General features: G+C 41.0%; 1 protein-coding gene and 1 long non-coding RNA gene across 2 annotated transcripts in view; both read left to right on the plus strand.

Annotated features, from left to right (window-relative positions):
• Positions 1 to 12,204, plus strand: part of cyth3b (cytohesin 3b) — a 43,838-nt gene that overhangs the window by 12,611 nt on the left and 19,023 nt on the right. The gene's annotated exons all lie outside the window — the stretch shown is intronic.
• LOC120745837 lies at positions 927 to 8,203 on the plus strand. The gene is made up of 2 exons (XR_005698707.1): positions 927 to 5,101; positions 5,142 to 8,203. It is a non-coding gene; the product is annotated as an uncharacterized LOC120745837 (long non-coding RNA).

Raw genomic sequence — 12,204 nt, forward strand, 5'->3', positions numbered from 1 at the left:
TCCTGCATGAAAATCATGTTTTTCTTGAAGGATGCAGACTTCTTCCTGTACCACTGCTTGAAGAAGGTGTCTCCCAGAAACTGGCAGTAGGACTGGGAGTTGAGCTTGACTCCATCCTCAACCCGAAAAGGCCCCACAAGCTCATCTTTGATGATACCAGCCCAAACCAGTACTCCACCTCCACCTTGCTGGCGTCTGAGTCGGACTGGAGCTCTCTGCCCTTTACCAATCCAGCCACGGGCCCATCCATCTGGCCCATCAAGACTCACTCTCATTTCATCAGTCCATAAAACCTTAGAAAAACCAGTCTTGAGATATTTCTTGGCCCAGTCTTGACGTTTCAGCTTGTGTGTCTTGTTCAGTGGTGGTCGTCTTTCAGCCTTTCTTACCTTGGCCATGTCTCTGAGTATTGCACACCTTGTGCTTTTGGGCACTCCAGTGATGTTGCAGCTCTGAAATATGGCCAAACTGGTGGCAAGTGGCATCTTGGCGGCTGCACGCTTGACTTTTCTCAGTTCATGGGCAGTTATTTTGCGCCTTGGTTTTTCCACACGCTTCTTGCGACCCTGTTGACTATTTTGAATGAAACGCTTGATTGTTCAATGATCACGCTTCAGAAGCTTTGCAGTTTTGAGACTGCTGCATCCCTCTGCAAGATATCTCACTATGTTTGACTTTTCTGAGCCTGTCAAGTCCTTCTTTTGACCCATTTTGCCAAAGGAAAGGACGTTGCCTAATAATTATGCACACCTGATATAGGGTGTTGATGTCATTAGACCACACCCCCTTCTCATTACAGAGATGCACATCACCTAATATGCTTATTTGGTAGTAGGCTTTCGAGCCTATACAGCTTGGAGTAAGACAACATGCATGAAGAGGATGATGTGGACAAAATACTCATTTGCCTAATAATTCTGCACTCCCTGTAAAAATGAATGACAAAGTAGCCAATGTCCAAAGAAAAGCTTTGAAAGAGCTTCACAAAGCCTGGAGAACTATTGCTCAGGACTACTTTAAAAAACATCTGGCTCCTTGAAAGCAAATTCTAGAGAGACTAAATGTATATCTATAGAATAAATATACATTTCAACTTATTTTCTTTGATCACTCTTCTTACGTTTGAAGGCAATACCGCTTAATACTGTGCACAGAAACTGAAGATCTAGAAATATATGAAAGAAATAAGAAACAATATTGTATAGAGATGGCAACAGTGTGCTGTGTCACATGAGAAGTTGGGTTATAAGTTTTCCCAGTACAGCAGTAGCATTCTGACTTAAACAAGCCCTGCCTTGCCTAGCCCACTACATTTGGTAAAGTTAGGCTGATTAGACAGTTGGTGGTTCAGGGAGGGGTTCTGGGAATACTCTGTCTTGTTAGGAAAGTTTTACACAGTTTGAGACAATTTTCCATCTCTGCTTCTTAGTTCTGGTTAGCTCTGAGCAGCTTAACCAAACATTTCATAAACAAGGGGTGGGAAAAAAAAGTATTTTTTTCATAGCAGAAATGTTTTCTGTCTTTTCTTATTTTTGCAAGCATCTTTCAACCCCTTGGGTGATCCACAAGCCCAACTTCGGGATCCATTGTTGTAAACAGCAACTTTTTTGAGTTTTTGAGTTTCTCGTGCTCAGGCTATCCTGTAATTAGCTATGTAGGCTGGCTGGGAAAGGAGACATTATGTGGAGATTGCTGATGATTAAACGAGGGAGCCGTCATCTCAACACATTTGACTCAACAGAAAAATTCTTCAGGGCTTATTGTAGCCCCCACGCATCCAGGCTTCTTGACTTGGGAGTTGGTGGTGTTTGCGTAACAGTTGATTCCTCCGTCAATTAGTAAAGGTCTTGTCTAGACAGGGTGTGAGATTACAAAGAGCGGAAAAGAAAAAAACAAAACTGCAATTGGGTTCATCTCAAACATACCTATGCTCTCACTGTCAGCTGGTGATTGGTGAGGCAGCAGGCTGTCAAGATCACTTTCTTCCCTTCAAATTTCTTTGCTCTCTGGTAAAAAGGCAAGTAGGATGTAGTCTGTGTGATAAGAAAAGGTCTCCGTCTTTCTGCTGTTGACAGACTTTCCGCAGACTGACGGTGCGATCGTTTATCAGTTGCAATACTTGCAAAACTTTGTAAACTGTTTCAGTCAAAACGTATATCCAGCAGCAATAATTCAACACTTTGTGAAAGAATTCATTAACAGTCATGATGAAAGGCCATCTATGCGCTCAGTGACTCGAAATTTACAGAAGGTGAAAACAATACCAGCCTCTGTGACGTGGCAGGCAACCAGGGATCGTATCACAGCAGCCGCTCGAGCAATTTGTCTGAGAATAATTGCATATGATGACCCAAAAATAAACCAATGAGAGAATGCCTTTCGAATCCAAAGGGAAAAGGAAGCTTTAGAGTGAAATTTGGCAAATGCACTTCATGAATACTTGACTGTTACTAGTGGGTTGTGTGAAGAGACTGTCTTGCTTCAAGGGATTGTGTTATATGGTCTTTGAGGCTTTGAAGAATCAAACAGCCATGTTGTGTTTGATGTAACCTTTGATTTTCCTTTGTAATCTAATTTTCATAAAGGGGAATGCTTTGGTTGTCTCTGAGATGAGCACCAACAACAAGTGACTGCTGTAGATTTGGAAGTCAGTCATCTCTTTGAGGCGAACGAGCAGTGCAAAGAGAGGTTTTTCTTTTCCTTGATATTGATGGAGTTTCGTGGTGGTTGCATGTACTAACTAAATACAAAATTAAAACATTAAACAGGTTTTCATTCTCAAAGAGAATAAAGTATTATGTCTAAATGTGTCAGGTCCAAGAACCAAATGCAGTTTCCCACATCAGATGTGTTTTTCAGTGCTCAAACTGGGCAGTTTGAGTATTTTTTAACAGGCAGAAGTTGTTTTTATCTTTCACACAAAGATAAAAATTTGCTACGTCTTTTATTTTAGCCAGGTTCATATGTTGATCTGGCGGTTCACATTCCTTGTAGGATGAAGTGCGATCACTTTAGTGACCTCTGAACTTTTGAATCTTGTGGATTCATAGGGTCAGTTTTTTAATTTCTTGTAGGTGCAGGCGTGTGAAAAACCTTTAGCAGCAGTGTGGAAAGTGAAAGCATTGGTGATGGCGTGACGAGCCGCTCCGTCGTGCTTGTCTTGCACCTTTTCTTGCAGTTAGTGAAGAGGGGGCGGCTGGTAAGACTTGGCTTGGTGTGAGAGTGCTTTTTAAAAGCACTCCCTCAGAGCTCAGTTGCTGGTGCGCTCTCATGTCCAAGACATCCATTCGTTTTGCCTTTTGGTATGTCTTCACCGTTCATTCTATTGCATTCACTCCACTTATCCTGCACTACTGACCTTGATAACTACACGTATTATGGTTTGTTTAGGTTCTTCTTATATTTCTCTTGATTATGGTGTGTTCACCTCCCTTGTTTGTCATAGACATGCATTTTTATTTTGATAGGCAGAAAACTTTCATCTGATCCATCTATCCATCCACCCATCCATCCACTCTCTACCATTTACCCAGGTTTGAGTTGCAGGAGCAGTCAAAGCCGACATGCGCAGACCTCTGTCTCTCTAACAATTCTTCCAGCTCTTATGAGACAAAACTAAACAAGTGTCTTCTCCCAGCAGGACATGCCCAAAACACCTTGCCTAGAATGTGCTGGTCAGATGGCTGAATCACCTCAACTGGCTCCTTTTGATCTGCGCTCCTCATCCTATATCTAATGGAGTGCCCAGAGATTCTTCAGAGGAAGCTAACTTCTTCCACTTGTAAATACAGGCTGTTTTGGTCACAACTTAAAGCTCCTGACCGTAGGTGAGGCTAGGAATGTAGGTCACTTTCAGGCTCAGCTCTGTTTTCACCACAACACATCACTATGGAGTCAGTCCGTGAGTCTTTCATTCGACTGTCCCTCATTTGTGAACAAGATCCCAAGATACTTTAACTCCTCCACTTGGGCAACAACTCATCCCTAACCCTGAGTGGGCACTCTACTATTTTCAGGCTGAGGACCATGATCTTGAGTTTGGAGGTGCTCTTTCTTGTTCCTTTTGTTTTATACTCGTGAAACAAACTCTTCCATGCATGTGGGTCAGTTTGAAGTCTTGTTGGCAGAGTTAGGTCCAAATCAGAGGAGGCAGAGAAATGATTTCAGACCTGGAGCAATGTCTGGCTGTGTGTCTGAGGTAAAAAAAAAAAAAAAAAAAAGTATTATTTTACTATTTGTATATTCAGTACTGGTGCATGTTTGAAACTACAAGTGCAATGCAGTGATCTCATTGGTCAGATCTGCTTATTTGCATGCTATAAGATCGAGCTTGGTGTGAAAAAATAAATGTCACAGATTTTTGAGTGAAATTACACCATGGTTATGAGCAGCTCCATAAAGAATGGGTGAGTCTGAAAAATGTATGTAACGAAATAGTCACAGATTTTACAAGTCCGGTGTGTAAAGGCTCAGTCTCACTTATTCTCACTTAGTTCATTTCCGTCATGTTCATATTAAACTTAAAGTCAGAACCAAGGAAAACTTTTCTCCAGTAGCTGGTTTATTAAGCTTTTACTGCAAACATGAAGTACAAATAATGGAAGCCATTACTGATGAGATCTTTTTTTTTTTTAAGTGATTCAGATTCAATAAAATGATATTGAACCCCAGCTGCAAAAACGAATGCACTCTGCTGCTGCTGTTAGGGTTTGCTGCCTTACCTCACTCTGCTGCACCATCAGTGCTGCTGATCTAATATGGAGTGCATGGCAGATGTATTTGGAAGCTTTTATTAAGCGAAGATGGGCATTTTGATTTCTCTGTTAGTGCTGATGTGGGAGCTGAGTGTTCTCATGTGGAAAGTGGCTGCTGCATCTTAAGAGAAAAGAAGGATGAGTTGAAGATAAAAGACAATGCACAGAATCTGATTTAAAGAATAAGATTAGGCGGTGTATGGAGACCTGGTTGGGCCCGACTGGACAGTTGCAATAAGAGGAATGTGTGCCATTTCCACACCGCTGCTGTCATCTGTCAAGAGGCAGAAACTGTCAAAGAGGCTGTCGGTGCGCCCGCCTGTCTGTCTGTGTGTGTGTGTGTGTGTGTGTGTGTGTGTGTGTGTGTGTGTGTGTGTGTTTCTCTAGGCCTGTGCATGCTTGAGAGCAGTGAGTAGGAGTAACGCCGAGGGGAAGAACAATTACTACACACCTACCAGCCACAATTGCAGCTTACATGAGTGCGGAACAAGCTGCTAAAAACAGTGTAGATGCTCTTATTGCAGTCAGCCACAGTGCTGCCTGTTACAGGGCAGACCACCATAAGGACACGCTCCTCTTCTGAATGCATGTCAATCATCATGAGAACCGAGGAGAAGAAAAGAGAATGTGGTTTGTGTGTTTTATTGTAAAACTCCGGTGAGAATAGGGATCTTGTTGAGTCACATGTTGGTATCTTGTATTTTAACTATAGCAGTGACATAGAGATTTGCTAAACATGAGAATTTTGAATTTGAATATAAACCATTTGGAGGTCATTTTTTTCCTGTGTGTCACCTAATTTTGAAACATCAACTTTCCCTTACATCATTCTCCACAGTCCAGCATGGGCTGTGCTGTCAGCTTGTGTTAGTTCTCCTTAAGTAGCCTGTTGTGGGAATGGGTTCTGGCATCCTCATGTTTATGTGGTTGCTATTGTTACATGGAGCCCAACCTAGGCCACTGAACTGCTGTAGACATCCCCTCCATTGTCTCACTGAAAACTTGGTGAAAATCAGGAAATGTTTCGCTGTCTCTGTTTGCTGTTGTTCTCTATCATGGTTCTGTTCAAGAGTGTTACTCTCAACTCTCAAGCTCATGAACCTATAACCAGCGAAAAATCAGGATAACCACAGGACTGACCTACCAGCCACTTTCTTTTTCAATAGAGAAGCTCTGTTACAAATTCTGTGTCAAGATAACTGATGTGAAAATAATTTCAAAGAGAGAATATTGGTATAGTTTGTTAATTAATTGGCCCCTGGCCCACTGTCATGTTCACTCAACGGCCACTTTATTGGATGCATCTTGCTAGTACCAGCTTGGACCCTCTTTTGGTTTCAATAAGCTCCTCATTTCTTCTCCAGTAGCGTCCAGAAGTTTCATACAGTGAACTGAGGCCTTAAGTCTTTGTGGCATAGATTCAACAAGGTGCTGGAAACATTCCTCAGAGATTTTGGTATTGACATGACAGGATCACACGATCGATGCAGATTTGTCAGCTGGACATCCATGGAGCTAATCCCCCGCTACACCACATCCCAAAGGTGCTCTGTTGGAATGAGATCTGGTGAATGTGGAGGCCATTTGAGCACAGTGAACTCACACTCCTATTCCAGAAACTAGTTATACTTTTAAATATATATATATTTTTATATTTTCCAATGAAAGCCACATGATTCAGCTCTAATCTCTTTTGCAGTAGGGTTTCGCGTCAGACAGTAACTGGGGTCCTTCTGTCTGTCGTGTATTATTCAAGGCCCCGGGCAGTTTTCAGCTTCATTAGGTGCATTCGTAAATATATTTTATAGCTCTAATGTGCCCTTTAGCACTGCTGTATACATCCACAAGTATTAATTGTTGTGCTTTTTGAAATTTCTTTTTTTATATAGAATGTGATCACAGAGTTCAATAAAGAATTACATTGAGATTATGTAAGTGTGGATCATGAGTGGACTTGAAAAACAGCCTCAGTTATCTGTGGCATGAATAATTTGCATGTGATCTCTTTTTATGACCACTATGAAAATCTGGAGCAGACAAGACACATTTATATCCGGTCATAAGACTTTGCCACTAATCATAGCTGATTTTCTTTTAACTCACTGACCTAAATACTGCAAGGAAGGAGAGTGATCTGCAAACATGCTTCCTGTTTGGCTTCTTTTTGACCTGGGTTCTTCTTTTCCATTTTATTAAGATATTAAGAAATAAAGCTAAAAGCTAAACAGCGCTAAGGAACACTATCCATGAAGTAAAACTTAATCTTAACAAAGTACACAATGAAATTGGCCATTTGCCCTGACCCATGCCAGCTGAGCTCATCACAGATGTATTGTTTTGCACATAGGACTTTTTTGACACACTGCAAGGCTGTGGATATCTTTCCATTGTCAATAATTAGCATCTTTTCATGATGATTTGAGCAACCATGTCACAATCATATGATGTGTTATTCTAACAGAGGGATCGTGGTTTTTTCATTGATTGTGTCATTGTTTCTGGTAACTCGGTAAAACCAAGAATTTTCCCTCAATCTTCTGACGGCTGTTTAAGAATAGCATGGAATTAATTTGTCTTACACACTTTGGTCAGTATGGGTCTTATAAAGTGACTGTACCACAAGAGTAGTCGACACTCAACTCATATGGTGTATTTTTATGTTAAAAACACAAAAATAGCTATTTTTGTGTTTTTTAGTGCTTATATACTTTAAATTAAATATATCTAATCAGAATCTGATTCTGATTATAAATTTGCCTTTTGTGACATGATTGACTGGGGCTCTTCATGCTCCCTGGGCTCTGTTTTTCAGGCTTTAGAAAATCTAACTCAACATGAGAGACTTTAACCATTCAAAGGTCTTTTCACACCATCTTAGTTGGTAAAAATACAACAAAAAGAGCAGGAAGGTCCAAGTAGACAGGACCTTTACCTGTGAAAGTAGGGTCACCCATACGTATATGAATTGCATGACAAAGCGTTAATAAGTCTGTTGGTTAACAGTGAGTAAGTAGTGGTTCCATAGTGTAGTGGAGCAGGGTGTCACAAACTAGTGCGATCCCCCCAGTGCTGGATGAACAGGAGGGAAAAAATCAAACATGGATCCATCCATCGATATTGATGCTCCCTTGGGAAATGAGCAGCTTTACCTGTTAACAGTAAACATATGCATCTTAATATAAAGTGCTAATCATGATCAGTTAAGTATGTCTCTCATACAACCAGTAACAGCACATGGCTTGTGACCTTTTTGCTGACCCATAGAGCCGGTGATGACCCGTCTGGTTACAGGGCTTGAAGACTGGAAAACGATGCGTGTGAGCCCGAGAAGGGGAAGATTCAGACTCGGTGACCTTTCTGTTGGAAATGTTCGGGATCACGTGATGTCTGTGAAAACTTCAGCACAGGGGCAGTTACTCATCCGTACATTCTTGGCTACTAATGCAGGGAAAAAAGGCTAAGCACGCAAGTTTGAACTGTTATGATGATGTATTGATTATAACTGGAGCAGCAGCCCCCTAAGTCATAATATAAAATGGCTGAGTGGTGTTGCTTTGGTAATCTGTGTGGCTGAGCCTAGGGTTGAGCGTGGAGCGTTTGTATATAACCTAATTTAGATTTTTTTGAAAAAATGGAAATACACACTCACAAACTTCTAGATGTATAGTGCATCTGATGCCCAGGGCCGGCTGCACAGTGATATTTGGCCTTATAATCATATCACATTACTCTGAGTTTTCCACATGCTACAAAACACACACAGCAGGGGGATTGTTAACCAAAACAGATTTGATCTTCTCAGACAATTTGTCCCATTCTCCGGTCCAGTCGAGCTCTTTCAGCCAGAGTAGGAGGGATGGAGGAGTGTTTTGCGCATTTCAGACGTAGGTTGTCCGCGGGGTCTCTTTGCTCCACAATTACCGCTTTATGAGGATACTTAACTGCAGCCAAGAATCGAGAACAACAGAGGCAGAGAGTGTGAAGATGTCTGGTGGGCTGCTATCTGTTCACTCTTGTGCCTTTACTTTTCTTTGCCGTTTGCCACTAAACACTCCCGTTTGTGTCTTTGTTTCTCTTAGAAGCAGACTCGTCACAACTTTCTTTGCGCTCCTTTAACCCTCCACAGACCCTTTTCCACGGGTTCAGCATTACACTCAATGAAAAATGTCACACATTTAAGTCCACAAAGCAGTCCTTGTAGTGGCTGTTTTGGGGCTATCACGGGATGGAGTTTGTCATGGATACCAGTTACAATTTTTCTGTGCTCTCCAGGCATGACAAACCTTTAAAGTTGTAGAGTTATTTTTTTTAACAGGGTCAACAATGAACTTTTAGTCTGATTTCACAGAAGTGGCTTGACATTTTTAGGCTTGTTTGCTATCTTGCAAAGACTTTGATAAGAGGGCTGATACAACTTTGTCTGTCTAGGCAATATGAAACCACTTCTATCGTAGGCTAGAAACAAAGGAAACAGTCTAATATTTACTAATTAACATGATGTACTGCTTTTTTTTGTTTTTATTTTTTGTTTAATCTGTGTGGAAAACCAAAGTGTAAAAGAAGAAGACTTTTTTTTTAAGTGGTTGCACTCATTTTCTGGGGTCTAGTTGCTGTGCCGTGTCTGGAGTTCAGTAGTTGCTGCAGGAGTAAAGTATTAGATTTAGAGATTTGATCACAGAATCTAGTAATGTGATTAAAGGATCCCAAAAATGAGCAAAATACAGTATACTCATTTTTATTAGATGGCTGAGTATGTATCAGTCTTTCTGCCAAGTAAGAATGCATTAAGACTGAATCAAATATATTTAAACATTTCAGATACATCAATTTTCCTAATCGTTCAGTCACTCCAGAGTAAAAACAGAACTGCAACCTTCTTATGGCTGTGTTAAATTGGTGATTGCTTGGTGGTTGCATTCACTTTTCTCATATTCATCAACTGTAGCTGAGGCAGCTAGTTGATCGCCCACTGGTTGAGCGTGCAACACCCTAAATCTGTAGGTTCCAACATGTTGGCAATCTGTCTGAGTCAGTCCATAACATCTCTTTTTGAACAAGTCTTTCCAATAGAGGACTTTCCTCAACTGGTTGCATTCTGGTCATATTCCGATCAACTATGTAATTTTGCAGATAAATCTCCATCGTGCAGTAACTGCATTGCTGTTTTTGGAGGAATTTCTAAATTTTAGTTTCAGATCTGCGAGGTTCTGGCTGATTTCTGTGGAAAACAGACACAGTTAACTGACAAATTATCACAAATAGATTGAGGTAAAGTTGGCAGTTCCATGCATTCAGTCGCAAACTGATAAAAGTCCTGATGCACCAAAGTCACTTTGAAGACGGCATCTGACTGCGATAGTTGGAGAGCTGGTCCTGGTCTTGAATGCATCAATTTCAAAGGTAAATCACGTGCACAGCACATCATCTCAGTTGGTTTGGTCATGCAGTGGTTTAAAACCTCTGTTTCCTCACATGTAACTACAGCAAAAGTCATCTATCTGAAGATGCCATAAAGAAAAAAAGACTGAAAATATATAATAATAAAAAGATCCCGTACAACCCACACAGCCCCAATCGTCTTCTCCCTCCGATGTTCCCACTTTGCAAATCTTTTACAAAAAATATCTTGTATTGTCTAAATGTAATAGCAGCTGTGTTAATAGCGACAGTTTCCTTGTCATTTGGAACATTTACAGGCTTAATTGACGCTTTGAGAAGTAAAAGAGTAAGAAGAGAGCACCATTATGCCATGTGTCAGAGTTTACATCTTAAAATATGGTTTTTCCTCAGTGCAGTCAAGCTAATAAAAGAGCTTCTTTTGATGTCTTGGCACATTACGAGTGCGTCATCATTCAGTCTTGCACTGCTTGGTCGACACAGTTTTTATACTCCATTAACATTTGACCCACTTATGTGTAATAATTGCGTTTATAAATTTCTTATATCTTTTTCTTTTCTTTTTCTTCTTTTTTGAAGCACTGCACCCTGCTTCTTTCTTTTTTCCCCTTTTGCTTTGTCTTGGTAGACAGTGTGAGAAAAATGTCTATCTACACCCATCTGGATCCCTACTCTCTCGACCGACTGCTCATCTGTGATAACATGAGCTCCATGCCCTCCGAACATAATAACCTAATAGTCCATGCTGCTTCTGTCACTTTGTCTTACAGAGCAGGACCGGGGAGAGGGACTGATTCAGACTGTGTGAGAGAGCGATACAGTAGATAGATAAAGACGAGAGGAAATAACTTTCCCTTTTTCCCCTCCGTTATTTACAGTTGTGGAGGGGTGGGTGTGTGTGCCTGGATTGCAAAGCTGCTTAGTGGTATGATTCAGTTTGGGGATTTGAATCTGCTCTCACCCCCACTTCAAGCACTAGAGTGGAGGCGGACAAAGGGTGAGATAGAGGGGGAGTGTGTGCATGTGCGCGAGAGCGAGGAACGGCGTAGGAGACGCTCAATCTGGTATAGCTCCATGTGAAAATGACCTACTTCCTGTCAGCTCGCTCTCAAATGGATTGCTGTTTTCTGATGTGTGGAAGAGTGGGGGAGATTTTTCTCTGTGGGGTCTGAGGGGGGTAAGGGGGTGGAAGAGTTTGGCGTGGAACGGTTAAATTAAGTAAATAAGTAGGTGGCTCTGGGGACCTTAAGGGTAGGATAAAATAAATGTCATGTTAGTGAAGTTCTGCATGCATGCATGCATGGCGAGCATAGTGTGTGCTCACCTGTGCATACATTGTCTGTTGGCTCATGCTATAAAACATGTGATGTGCTGCTCTCTCTCTGCTGTGTTAATTACCCCAAAAGACGGCTCGATGAGAGTTGACTATCAAAAAGCCAATATTTGAGGGGGCAGGCCTCGCCAGATGCTCAGTGGTCGTGTGTGTGTCTGTGTGCCATCCCGCATATCCGACACACACACAGAGGGTTGTTTATGGACGTCATCTGCTTTTCAGCAGGAAAGTTTCTGTGGTTTTAATTTGGTTTTAAAGGAAATTCTCATGAGAACCACGAAAGCCTCATATCGTCTAAACCTGCTCTTTGATTTAGATACATCTATACTTTAGTAATTAATGTATAAAATCACAAACTATATAACACACTAACAGGATTCACATGATAATATAGATAAAGAACCTACATTTCATACTGTTTCATATACTTAAGCAGTTTCTAATAATATTTTATTAAAAAAAGTAGTGCACAAGTCTCAAGCCACCCCGCATTACTTCGTATTTTTCTTCCAAGGAGCCTGACTTTCTTCTAAATATTAAATAAGTTGTCTTGAGCAACAGTCTTTCTGAAGGTTTTTCAAAACATTTTCTTTGGACATTGGCCACTTGTTCACTCATTTTCAATCCAGTCCTTGTACCTGACAATTTTCAGAGGAATGTTTTTTTTGTTTGTCTGTTTTTTGCACTGATACCGACCTGCTGTACCTTAATTTATGCATG

Source organism: Simochromis diagramma, unplaced genomic scaffold (assembly GCF_900408965.1).
Source record: "Simochromis diagramma unplaced genomic scaffold, fSimDia1.1 OVJJ01000321.1, whole genome shotgun sequence".
NCBI lineage: Eukaryota > Metazoa > Chordata > Actinopteri > Cichliformes > Cichlidae > Simochromis > Simochromis diagramma.